Source organism: Taudactylus pleione, unplaced genomic scaffold (genome assembly GCF_031769625.1).
Source record: "Taudactylus pleione unplaced genomic scaffold, aTauple2 ptg000393l, whole genome shotgun sequence".
Taxonomy (NCBI): Eukaryota; Metazoa; Chordata; class Amphibia; order Anura; family Myobatrachidae; genus Taudactylus; species Taudactylus pleione.
This window is the reverse complement of record NW_028284794.1, coordinates 1,212,896-1,224,911: the sequence shown is the minus strand read 5'-3', so window position 1 is coordinate 1,224,911 and position 12,016 is coordinate 1,212,896. Positions and strand designations below refer to the sequence as shown.

Sequence of the window (12,016 nt, the reverse complement as noted above, 5' to 3'; positions counted from 1 at the left end):
GTAGCCGCACTTGAATCCTCAAAGCAGCAGCGACAAGCATGCGTCTGTCTGTTAAAGGGTGGTGTAACCCTCAAAGTGCGCTCCACAAACAATAAAAATATTCTTTTTTTTTCTGTCTTTGTGAATTGTGTGGGCTGTAGCCGCACTTGCATCCTCAAAGCAGCAGCGCCAAGTGTTTGTCTGTCTGTTAAAGGGTGGTGTAACCCTCAAAGTGCGCTCCACAAACAATAAAAATATTCTTTTTTTTCCCTGTCTTTGTGAATTGTGTGGGCTGTAGCCGCACTTGCATCCTCAAAGCAGCAGCGCCAAGCGTTTGTCTGTCTGTTAAAGGGTGGTGTAACCCTCAAAGTGCGCTCCACAAACAATAAAAATATTCTTCTTTTTTTTTCTGTCTTTGTGAATTGTGTGGGCTGTAGCCGCACTTGAATCCTCAAAGCAGCAGCGACAAGCGTGCGTCTGTCTGTTAAAGGGTGGTGTAACCCTCAAAGTGCGCTCCACAAACAATAAAAATATTCTTTTTTTTCTGTCTTTGTGAATTGTGTGGGCTGTAGCCGCACTTGCATCCTCAAAGCAGCAGCGACAAGCGTGCGTCTGTCTGTTAAAGGGTGGTGTAACCCTCAAAGTGCGCTCCACAAACAATAAAAATATTCTTCTTTTTTTTTCTGTCTGTGAATTGTGTGGGCTGTAGCCGCACTTGAATCCTCAAAGCAGCAGCGACAAGCGTGTGTCTGTCTGTTAAAGGGTGGTGTAACCCTCAAAGTGCTCCAAAAAATAAAAAACTATTTTTTTTATGTGTTTGTGACTTGTGTGCGATGTAGCCGCACGTGCATCAACACAGTAGCAGCGCCAAGCGTGCACCTGTGTCATAAGTCAAGGACCGGTTTGGACATCTGGTCCGGACTGATGGACGTGCCAACAATTTCTGACAAGTCTACTGTCACTGCATATGATACTGTCCTCAAAGCAGCAGCGACAAGTGTGCGTCTGTCTGTTAAAGGGTGGTGTAACCCTCAAAGTGCGCTCCACAAACAATAAAAAAATTCTTATTTTTTTTTCTGTCTTTGTGAAATGTGTGGGCTGTAGCCACACCTGCATCCTTAAAGCAGCAGCGACAAGCGAGCATCTGTCTGTTAAAGGGTGGTGTAACCCTCAAAGTGCGCTCCACAAACAATTAAAAAAATCTTATTTTTTTTTCTGTCTTTGTGAAATGTGCGGGCTGTAGCCGCACCTGCATCCTTAAAGCAGCAGCGACAAGCGTGCGTCTGTCTGTTAAAGGGTGGTGTAACTCTCAAAGTGCGCTCCACAAACAATAAAAATATTCTTTTTTTTTCTGTCTTTGTGAATTGTGTGGGCTGTAGCCGCACTTGAATCCTCAAAGCAGCAGCGACAAGCGTGCGTCTGTCTGTTAAAGGGTGGTGTAACCCTCAAAGTGCGCTCCACAAACAATAAAAATATTCTTTTTTTTTCTGTCTTTGTGAATTGTGTGGGCTGTAGCCGCACTTGCATCCTCAAAGCAGCAGCGCCAAGTGTTTGTCTGTCTGTTAAAGGGTGGTGTAACCCTCAAAGTGCGCTCCACAAACAATAAAAATATTCTTTTTTTTCCCTGTCTTTGTGAATTGTGTGGGCTGTAGCCGCACTTGCATCCTCAAAGCAGCAGCGCCAAGCGTTTGTCTGTCTGTTAAAGGGTGGTGTAACCCTCAAAGTGCGCTCCACAAACAATAAAAATATTCTTCTTTTTTTTTCTGTCTTTGTGAATTGTGTGGGCTGTAGCCGCACTTGAATCCTCAAAGCAGCAGCGACAAGCGTGCGTCTGTCTGTTAAAGGGTGGTGTAACCCTCAAAGTGCGCTCCACAAACAATAAAAATATTCTTTTTTTTTCTGTCTTTGTGAAATGTGTGGGCTGTAGCCACACCTGCATCCTTAAAGCAGCAGCGACAAGCGAGCATCTGTCTGTTAAAGGGTGGTGTAACCCTCAAAGTGCGCTCCACAAACAATTAAAAAAATCTTATTTTTTTTTCTGTCTTTGTGAAATGTGCGGGCTGTAGCCGCACCTGCATCCTTAAAGCAGCAGTGACAAGCGTGCGTCTGTCTGTTAAAGGGTGGTGTAACTCTCAAAGTGCGCTCCACAAACAATAAAAAAATTCTTATTTTTTTTTCTGTCTTTGTGAAATGTGTGGGCTGTAGCCACACCTGCATCCTTAAAGCAGCAGCGACAAGCGAGCATCTGTCTGTTAAAGGGTGGTGTAACCCTCAAAGTGCGCTCCACAAACAATTAAAAAAATCTTATTTTTTTTTCTGTCTTTGTGAAATGTGCGGGCTGTAGCCGCACCTGCATCCTTAAAGCAGCAGTGACAAGCGTGCGTCTGTCTGTTAAAGGGTGGTGTAACTCTCAAAGTGCGCTCCACAAACAATAAAAATATTCTTTTTTTTTCTGTCTTTGTGAATTGTGTGGGCTGTAGCCGCACTTGAATCCTCAAAGCAGCAGCGACAAGCGTGCGTCTGTCTGTTAAAGGGTGGTGTAACCCTCAAAGTGCGCTCCACAAACAATAAAAATATTCTTTTTTTTTCTGTCTTTGTGAATTGTGTGGGCTGTAGCCGCACTTGCATCCTCAAAGCAGCAGCGCCAAGTGTTTGTCTGTCTGTTAAAGGGTGGTGTAACCCTCAAAGTGCGCTCCACAAACAATAAAAATATTCTTTTTTTTCCCTGTCTTTGTGAATTGTGTGGGCTGTAGCCGCACTTGCATCCTCAAAGCAGCAGCGCCAAGCGTTTGTCTGTCTGTTAAAGGGTGGTGTAACCCTCAAAGTGCGCTCCACAAACAATAAAAATATTCTTCTTTTTTTTTCTGTCTTTGTGAATTGTGTGGGCTGTAGCCGCACTTGAATCCTCAAAGCAGCAGCGACAAGCGTGCGTCTGTCTGTTAAAGGGTGGTGTAACCCTCAAAGTGCGCTCCACAAACAATAAAAATATTATTTTTTTTTCTGTCTTTGTGAATTGTGTGGGCTGTAGCCGCACTTGCATCCTCAAAGCAGCAGCGCCAAGCATTTGTCTGTCTGTTAAAGGGTGGTGTAACCCTCAAAGTGCGCTCCACAAACAATAAAAATTTTCTTCTTTTTTTTTCTGTCTTTGTGAATTGTGTGGGCTGTAGCCGCACTTGAATCCTCAAAGCAGCAGCGACAAGCGTGCGTCTGTCTGTTAAAGGGTGGTGTAACCCTCAAAGTGCGCTCCACAAACAATAAAAATATTCTTTTTTTTCTGTCTTTGTGAATTGTGTGGGCTGTAGCCGCACTTGCATCCTCAAAGCAGCAGCGACAAGCGTGCGTCTGTCTGTTAAAGGGTGGTGTAACCCTCAAAGTGCGCTCCACAAACAATAAAAATATTCTTCTTTTTTTTTCTGTCTGTGAATTGTGTGGGCTGTAGCCGCACTTGAATCCTCAAAGCAGCAGCGACAAGCGTGTGTCTGTCTGTTAAAGGGTGGTGTAACCCTCAAAGTGCTCCAAAAAATAAAAAACTATTTTTTTTATGTGTTTGTGACTTGTGTGCGATGTAGCCGCATGTGCATCAACACAGTAGCAGCGCCAAGCGTGCACCTGTGTCATAAGTCAAGGACCGGTTTGGACATCTGGTCCGGACTGATGGACGTGCCAACAATTTCTGACAAGTCTACTGTCACTGCATATGATACTGTCCTCAAAGCAGCAGCGACAAGTGTGCGTCTGTCTGTTAAAGGGTGGTGTAACCCTCAAAGTGCGCTCCACAAACAATAAAAAAATTCTTATTTTTTTTTCTGTCTTTGTGAAATGTGTGGGCTGTAGCCACACCTGCATCCTTAAAGCAGCAGCGACAAGCGAGCATCTGTCTGTTAAAGGGTGGTGTAACCCTCAAAGTGCGCTCCACAAACAATTAAAAAAATCTTATTTTTTTTTCTGTCTTTGTGAAATGTGCGGGCTGTAGCCGCACCTGCATCCTTAAAGCAGCAGCGACAAGCGTGCGTCTGTCTGTTAAAGGGTGGTGTAACTCTCAAAGTGCGCTCCACAAACAATAAAAATATTCTTTTTTTTTCTGTCTTTGTGAATTGTGTGGGCTGTAGCCGCACTTGAATCCTCAAAGCAGCAGCGACAAGCGTGCGTCTGTCTGTTAAAGGGTGGTGTAACCCTCAAAGTGCGCTCCACAAACAATAAAAATATTCTTTTTTTTTCTGTCTTTGTGAATTGTGTGGGCTGTAGCCGCACTTGCATCCTCAAAGCAGCAGCGCCAAGTGTTTGTCTGTCTGTTAAAGGGTGGTGTAACCCTCAAAGTGCGCTCCACAAACAATAAAAATATTCTTTTTTTTCCCTGTCTTTGTGAATTGTGTGGGCTGTAGCCGCACTTGCATCCTCAAAGCAGCAGCGCCAAGCGTTTGTCTGTCTGTTAAAGGGTGGTGTAACCCTCAAAGTGCGCTCCACAAACAATAAAAATATTCTTCTTTTTTTTTCTGTCTTTGTGAATTGTGTGGGCTGTAGCCGCACTTGAATCCTCAAAGCAGCAGCGACAAGCGTGCGTCTGTCTGTTAAAGGGTGGTGTAACCCTCAAAGTGCGCTCCACAAACAATAAAAATATTCTTTTTTTTTCTGTCTTTGTGAATTGTGTGGGCTGTAGCCGCACTTGCATCCTCAAAGCAGCAGCGCCAAGCATTTGTCTGTCTGTTAAAGGGTGGTGTAACCCTCAAAGTGCGCTCCACAAACAATAAAAATTTTCTTCTTTTTTTTTCTGTCTTTGTGAATTGTGTGGGCTGTAGCCGCACTTGAATCCTCAAAGCAGCAGCGACAAGCGTGCGTCTGTCTGTTAAAGGGTGGTGTAACCCTCAAAGTGCGCTCCACAAACAATAAAAATATTCTTTTTTTTCTGTCTTTGTGAATTGTGTGGGCTGTAGCCGCACTTGCATCCTCAAAGCAGCAGCGACAAGCGTGCGTCTGTCTGTTAAAGGGTGGTGTAACCCTCAAAGTGCGCTCCACAAACAATAAAAATATTCTTCTTTTTTTTTCTGTCTGTGAATTGTGTGGGCTGTAGCCGCACTTGAATCCTCAAAGCAGCAGCGACAAGCGTGTGTCTGTCTGTTAAAGGGTGGTGTAACCCTCAAAGTGCTCCAAAAAATAAAAAACTATTTTTTTTATGTGTTTGTGACTTGTGTGCGATGTAGCCGCACGTGCATCAACACAGTAGCAGCGCCAAGCGTGCACCTGTGTCATAAGTCAAGGACCGGTTTGGACATCTGGTCCGGACTGATGGACGTGCCAACAATTTCTGACAAGTCTACTGTCACTGCATATGATACTGTCCTCAAAGCAGCAGCAACAAGTGTGCGTCTGTCTGTTAAAGGGTGGTGTAACCCTCAAAGTGCGCTCCACAAACAATAAAAATATTCTTTTTTTTTCTGTCTTTGTGAAATGTGTGGGCTGTAGCCGCACCTGCATCCTTAAAGCAGCAGCGACAAGCGTGCGTCTGTCTGTTAAAGGATTACATCGGTGACAACATCCAAGTAGGCATGTCAGACAGTCAGTACCTGTACTGGCAGGAAAAAGAAGCAATTTGGAGGTCCCTGTACAAACTGGCTCTATTTTACCTGAGTTGCCCCCCCTCCAGTGTGTACTCCGAAAGAGTGTTTAGTGCAGCCGGGAACCTTGTCAGCGAAAGGCGTAGGAGGTTGCTTCCACAAAATGTGGAGAAGATGATGTTCATAAAATGAATTATCAACTCTTCCAGGGAGACCAGCCTCCTGAACGTACAGAGGGACCTGTGGTTGTGGATTCCAGCGGGGACGAATTAATACTCTGTGAGGATGAGGATGTACACAACACAGAAGAGGGTGAGGAATCGGTGGATGAGGACGACATCTTGCCTCCGTAGAGCCAGTTTGTGCAGGGACAGATTAATTGCCAGCTTGTTTTGTGGGGGCCCAAATGAACCAATCATTTCAGCCACAGTCATGTGGCAGACCCTGACGCTGAAATTATTGGTTTGCTAAAGTGTGCATGTCCTATTTATACAACATATGGGAGGGTGGGAGGGCCCAAGGACAATTCCATCTTGCACCTCTTTTTTTTCTTTGCAGTATGTACTGTTTGGGGCCTAGTTTTTCAAACTGCCATCCTGTCTACCACTGCAGTATCACGCCTAGATGGGTCACGTGTTTGTGCCGCCCACTCGTGTCGCTTAGCATAGTCATCCAGCTACCTCGGTGCAACCTTTTGGACATAAAAACACTATTGTGAGGTGTGAGGTGTTCAGAATATACTGGAAATGAGTGGAAATTAAGGTTATTGAGGTTAATAATAGCATAGGAGCAGAAAAACCAACACATTCTGTGATTTTAGCTGTTTTTATGCTTTTTAAAAAAAAAATACAGATCCAAAACACAAAACCCAGAACCCAAAACACGGAAGGGTGGTTTTGGCAAAACCAATCCAGATCCAAAACACGAAGAAAGATCCAAATCCAAAACCAAAACACAAAGCACGAAAAGTGGCCGGTGCACACCCCTAGTGATAATCATCACTTCCGGTAACTTGAGGACGCTTCCTGCATGCCAAGTAATGGAACGCATACTGCCGGCTACATGACCCACGAACATGTGGTGGCGGGGGACTCGGTGTGTGTGCAACGCCATGGAGCACATGACGCAAACCACATGACCACTAGGTCTAACATTACGGCAAAGTACTGGACAAGTCAGGGTGTACGTCTGCATGCCAGCATTTGTCCGTCCACCGGAAATAACTACCCTGGGGACATCATTGTATAACATAAGTTCACTATTTTGATAAAAATGCAAAATAGGTAATTCTCTAATATAATTAGTTAATAGTAAACGGCTTTGGTATTATAAACAATAAATATAAAACTGCATATCAATTATAATAAAAGTGCATATATGTATGTAAACAGTAATAAGATCTATAAAATAACCATCATAAAAACACAATATAAAAATAATTTTAAATCATGTTATTATATGAATCAAAACCATTTAATAATGTTAAAACTATAAAAACCACTTTAGTTCGAAATCTGTATTTAAACCCCATGGCTGTAGTGTTTTAATTTCGTATATGGATTTAATTTCTGCCTTCGCTAAAAATGTATCTGTACCTTTTATACGCCTATTGCCTTCAATCTTTTTAATCCCTATAATGCTTTTGATATTTTTGAGGGAATGGTTGGCAACACCTGTTTTAATATTCCGCAGGTGTTCTGCCTATCTGTCTCGGAATCTCCTTGTGGTTTTTCAAATATATTGGAGGCCACAAACAATTGGTACTGTTTCATGTAATAAAATCTTAAATTTTAAAACATCTGTGTAGTGGCATAAGATATGATTTCTTAAATGTTTCTGGCTTGATTGCTCGGAGAAATACATACATTACAGGACCCACAGAGGAATATCGAATTCTGTGGTAAAATGTCTCATAAATGGGATCTTATAGAATATATTACATATAGTTATTTATATATAGTTATTAATATAGCTATCGGTATAGTGATAACACTGAGGTGAGCGCTCTGTATAAGAGCACTGAGTATACACAGTGTATAGTTATAACACTGCTCTGTATAGTAGTACTGAGTTAACACGGTGTATAGTTGTAACACTGAGGTGTGCACACTGCTCTGTATGATGGTACTGAGTATAAAAATGCACATTGTATAGTTACACCACTAAGGTAAGATACACTGCTCTGTATAATAGTGCTGAGTATAGACAGGGCATAGTTATTACACTGATGATGAGCACACTGCTCTGTATGATATTACTGAGTATGCACAGTGTATAGTGATAACACTGATGATGAACACACCACTCTCTAGACACTGCACTCTGTATAGTAGTGCTCAGTATGCACGGTCTGTAGTTATAACACTGAGGTGGGAACTGATGGTGAGCACACCGCTCTGTATGGTAATACTAAGTATACATGGATAATGGTCACACACAGGACTATGTGTGTGTTTATAATTAATTCCTTTAGCTCCTCCCCCAGTAGCGCCACTCACAGTTCCTGAACTTACTTTTCTTGGAAAATTGCACTGGTCACACCACACCGTATAATACAATTTGACCCCGTTGGCAGTAGCGGTAACCGCAGCCCCCCCCTTACGATATTCCATAAAGGGAGCCCTAATACTGCTACAAATGAGGGCAATATTCTTACACTCCTTTGTAGGATAGTGCAAGGTCTACAATGGCTGGTCCTGTTGTTCTTTTGGTTTCTGTTTCTCTTTCAGAGGCTGCAGTTCCAGAGAATGGTGCTCCCGCTCGTGATGGAGATATAGCTGCAGTTTCTGGACATAGCGAACAGATGGTCAGCTCTGATGAGACAACTTTTGCGCTTTATGCAGATTCAGTGGCGTACTTGGTCAAAGCGACGGTGAAGGCATAAACCTAGCAGCCATAGTTTTTCTGTATTGGAGGACCGGGATGAAGCCGTATATTGTTCTAATAGTCTATTTCGGGCAAGGCATACCCCTGGTGTTAGAACATGCTTGTGTATGCCTTGTCGCATTTTGATTAGTTACATTTTTGCAATTTGGCCCTGCTAGCCTAGTTAGATCAGGGATTTTTGCCCTTCTGCTGTACAGCATATTATCAAGCCAGCATGGAGGGGCTAGCATATCAGTCCTTAGCTCCCAGGACCATGCAATTTATCAGTTGCTTGGTGGGCATGGTGTTGCATTTTGGCCCATGGAGGGAGCCAAGGTAAGACCAGTTGAAAGCTTATTCTTGCTTTTGCATAGAGCTTGTTTGCATTGGGACAGGTCCAGTGCTATAGTGGTAATGATGTTAGCAAGCCTGTCCCAATTTCTTCTGTGTCTTTGGCCTGGAGGACCTTTCAAAGTGTTTCTTGGTCAAGAGAGCTTTGAAGGGGGTGGGACAAGTTGGTCCCTGCTCCTCCTGTTGGTCAGCACCCACTCTATTTGCGTCTTCCTACATGGTTATTACAAGTTTTTTCAGCAGTTTTTTGGTTTTAGAGTCCAGATCAGTGCAGCTGCATTGACTATTGCGTCAGATTTTTTCCATTGCTCAGAGCTAGGCCATGAGCTGAGGAAAGTCTAGTGCTTAAAAACATACCTTAGACTTTGGTAAAAATTTTGCTTTACATCCTAACTTGAGGACTAGCTACTCGTCATATTTGGGGGTCCTGAGGAATTTTGTTTTACCACTAGTTTAGAACTTTGGCTGCATGCCGGCTGGTGGACGTTTTGTGTTTTGCCTCAAGTCAAGTTAGGATCACCCCTCCCCGCCCTCCCTCTCTCTCCCTGTATTAGGCTTCTATCTTTGCTACTCTTTTCTTTCCTATTTGTGTTTTTGTGTGTATTTATTTAATATACAGAATTTATTCCAGTTTTGGAGAGGGTTAGATGGTTTAGGGTTTTTGGAGTGTTCCATTTCAGCTCATTTGGGGATGATCATTGCCATGTGCCCCCTATTGCAGAGTTTTGTGGTTTGATATCATTCCACAGCAGGTCTGGAGAGCTGGTTTTGTCTCCTGGGACCCTGTAGGGCTGTGAGTTCCATTGTCCAGGGTTTTGGAGGAGTGGACCTTTTACATGCTTTGATTAGGCCCACTGATGTCCTCTTTAAAGGATGGATGGTGCATTGGAATGGAGTTATTGAGGAGTTAGTTAGAAGTAGTCAAGGTGTTGTAGATTAGGGTATGGTGGCAGTGCGGTTCTTAGCTGGGAAGTGCTGTTGGCGGGAAAGAATGGTAGCAGTCGCCATCTGTCTTTGGAGCTTGAGGTACTCTCCTTTCCAATACATGGCCTAGGCTGATTCTACCCTACTGGGGTCAGCGGCAACCACCTAACCAGGTGGGCCTCACGTCATGTCATTGGGGTGAGAGGTGGATACCTTGGGCATGGTAATGGGCTGGCTGCTCGCCTCCCATTTAGAAGTTGGATGTGAGTATGCAGGTGGTGATATTGCATTGTGGGGCCGTTCTTTCTGCACCACCATACTCTGTCTGTCTTTCTTTCTTCTTCTATTAGTTAGTTCAGTTATACATTAAATAGTTTAATTATTTTAAAATTAAATAAAGCAGACCTTCCTTTTCTCTTATATAAGTCTCTGTGTCATTATTTCATTATGACTATGGTAGATGATTTACCCTGCACTGTTAGGAGGGGACACTCATCAGGTGATGGGGAGTTTATTGAAGAAAGGTACAAAAAAGGAAAAGTCACCAAACATATGACTTCATGTTTTCTCTATGATCCACTATTAATATTTATTTATAGTGCACCAGCATATTTTGCTTAATTACTCCTTTAATTATTATTATTCTTAGTAAATCTAATATGTATGTTTTTATTTTACTTACAGGAAACATGCATTGTAGGTTATTTACCAGTCTTCAATTCCATTACCTGCAACTACTAAATCGGTACCACGTGCAGATCCAGGGACAGGACTTCTTAGCCTTGTCCTCACCTCACAGCAGTACCGGTTACTGTCATCTGATGTCACATCTCTTATATGTAATGAGAGATCCTCAGGGAAATTCACTACTGACCATCGTCCAATCTTCTCTCTCTTATTCTCCTCTGTCCATGTGCTAATTATAGTATTATCATAGCACAGGACATTGTTACCCATCCTCCAGGTAACCTCATGTATTTTATAATGAGCAGTTGTATTATGGATATAACACAATAAAGTTATATTATCTCCCACTGAAGCAGGGACAACATCCGGCTGTTCTACAGATAACTGACCTATAGAGAGAGGAGAGAAATAGTCACACAGATAGAACAGAGCTATGAGCCTGTCCCTCCCCCTGCAGGGTGACACAGTGACACAGACAGAAGGGAGCTATGAGCCTGTCCCTCCCCCTGCAGGGTGACACAGTGACACAGACAGAAGGGAGCTATGAGCCTGTCCCTCCCCCTGCAGGGTGACACAGTGACATAGACAGAAGGGAGCTATGAGCCTGTCCCTCCCACTGCAGGGTGACACAGACAGAAGGGAGCTATGAGCCTGTAACTCTCCCTGCAGGGTGACACAGACAGAAGGGAGCTATGAGCCTGTCCCTCCCCCTGCAGGGTGACACAGTGGCACAGACAGAAGTGAGCAATGAGCCTGTCCTTCCCCTGCAGGGTGACAAAGTGACATAGATAGAAGGGAGCTATGAGTCTGTCCCTCCCCCTGCAGGGTGACACAGTTACACAGACAGAAGGGAGCTATCAGCCTGTCCCTCCCCCTGCAGGGTGACACAGTGACACAGAGGGTTTTACCTTTGAAGATTATAAATGTTCCATGAACATTTTGCCAATCTAGTGCTACAACTCTGATTCTTCTATAATTTTCAATCCTGACCCAACAGCAGAACATGGGACCATCTGTCCTCCTCAGGTCCTGGATTCTGATAGTCGCTGTCCTCTTTTCTTTAGGGTTTCCCACCAATGAGATCCGTCCTGTGTAGTTATCATGTGTCCTGTTTCTGAGTGACTGTAAATAATGTCATTATTCCAGCAGAGGTTGGATTTTCCCTCTTTCCAGTACACTCTGACCTCTGTGGAGCTGTCCCAGTTTTTAGGATAACTGAAGTTACATGGAAGACTCACTGATCCCCCTTCCTCCACCATTATTGTGCCCGGTTGTTCTGTACAAACTGCGTCATCCGGGTCATAATAGGCTCCTCCTAATGGGAGAAATAATCAATTATTTTCTAAAAATGGATATAAATATCTTACATCACAACTTTTATTTTCATTGTCACTACTTAGTATTACTACATTAGGGGCCTGATTCTTCATCAGATGCGTCTTTTGTCAGTCGCCAATCTGTGACTTTATGCTAATTCCGGTACTAAACCCTCCCCTGGTGTACAGTCACGTGTATGAAGGTGTAAGGACTGAGATGCCCATATTTAGCACCTGCAGATGCTGTAATCATGTTTGGTGATTCCTTATATGCTGCCATAAGTCTCACCATGGAAACTCGCTCCAGCGCTATGCTAGGAGCAGACTATGGCCTTCAATGCA

At 43.5% G+C, this 12,016-nt stretch overlaps 1 pseudogene; it reads right to left on the bottom strand.

Moving 5' to 3' along the window:
- LOC148506838 (uncharacterized) overlaps positions 1-11,665 on the bottom strand; it is a 51,782-nt pseudogene extending 40,117 nt beyond the window's left edge.
- Between the last annotated feature and the right edge of the window lie 351 nt (positions 11,666-12,016).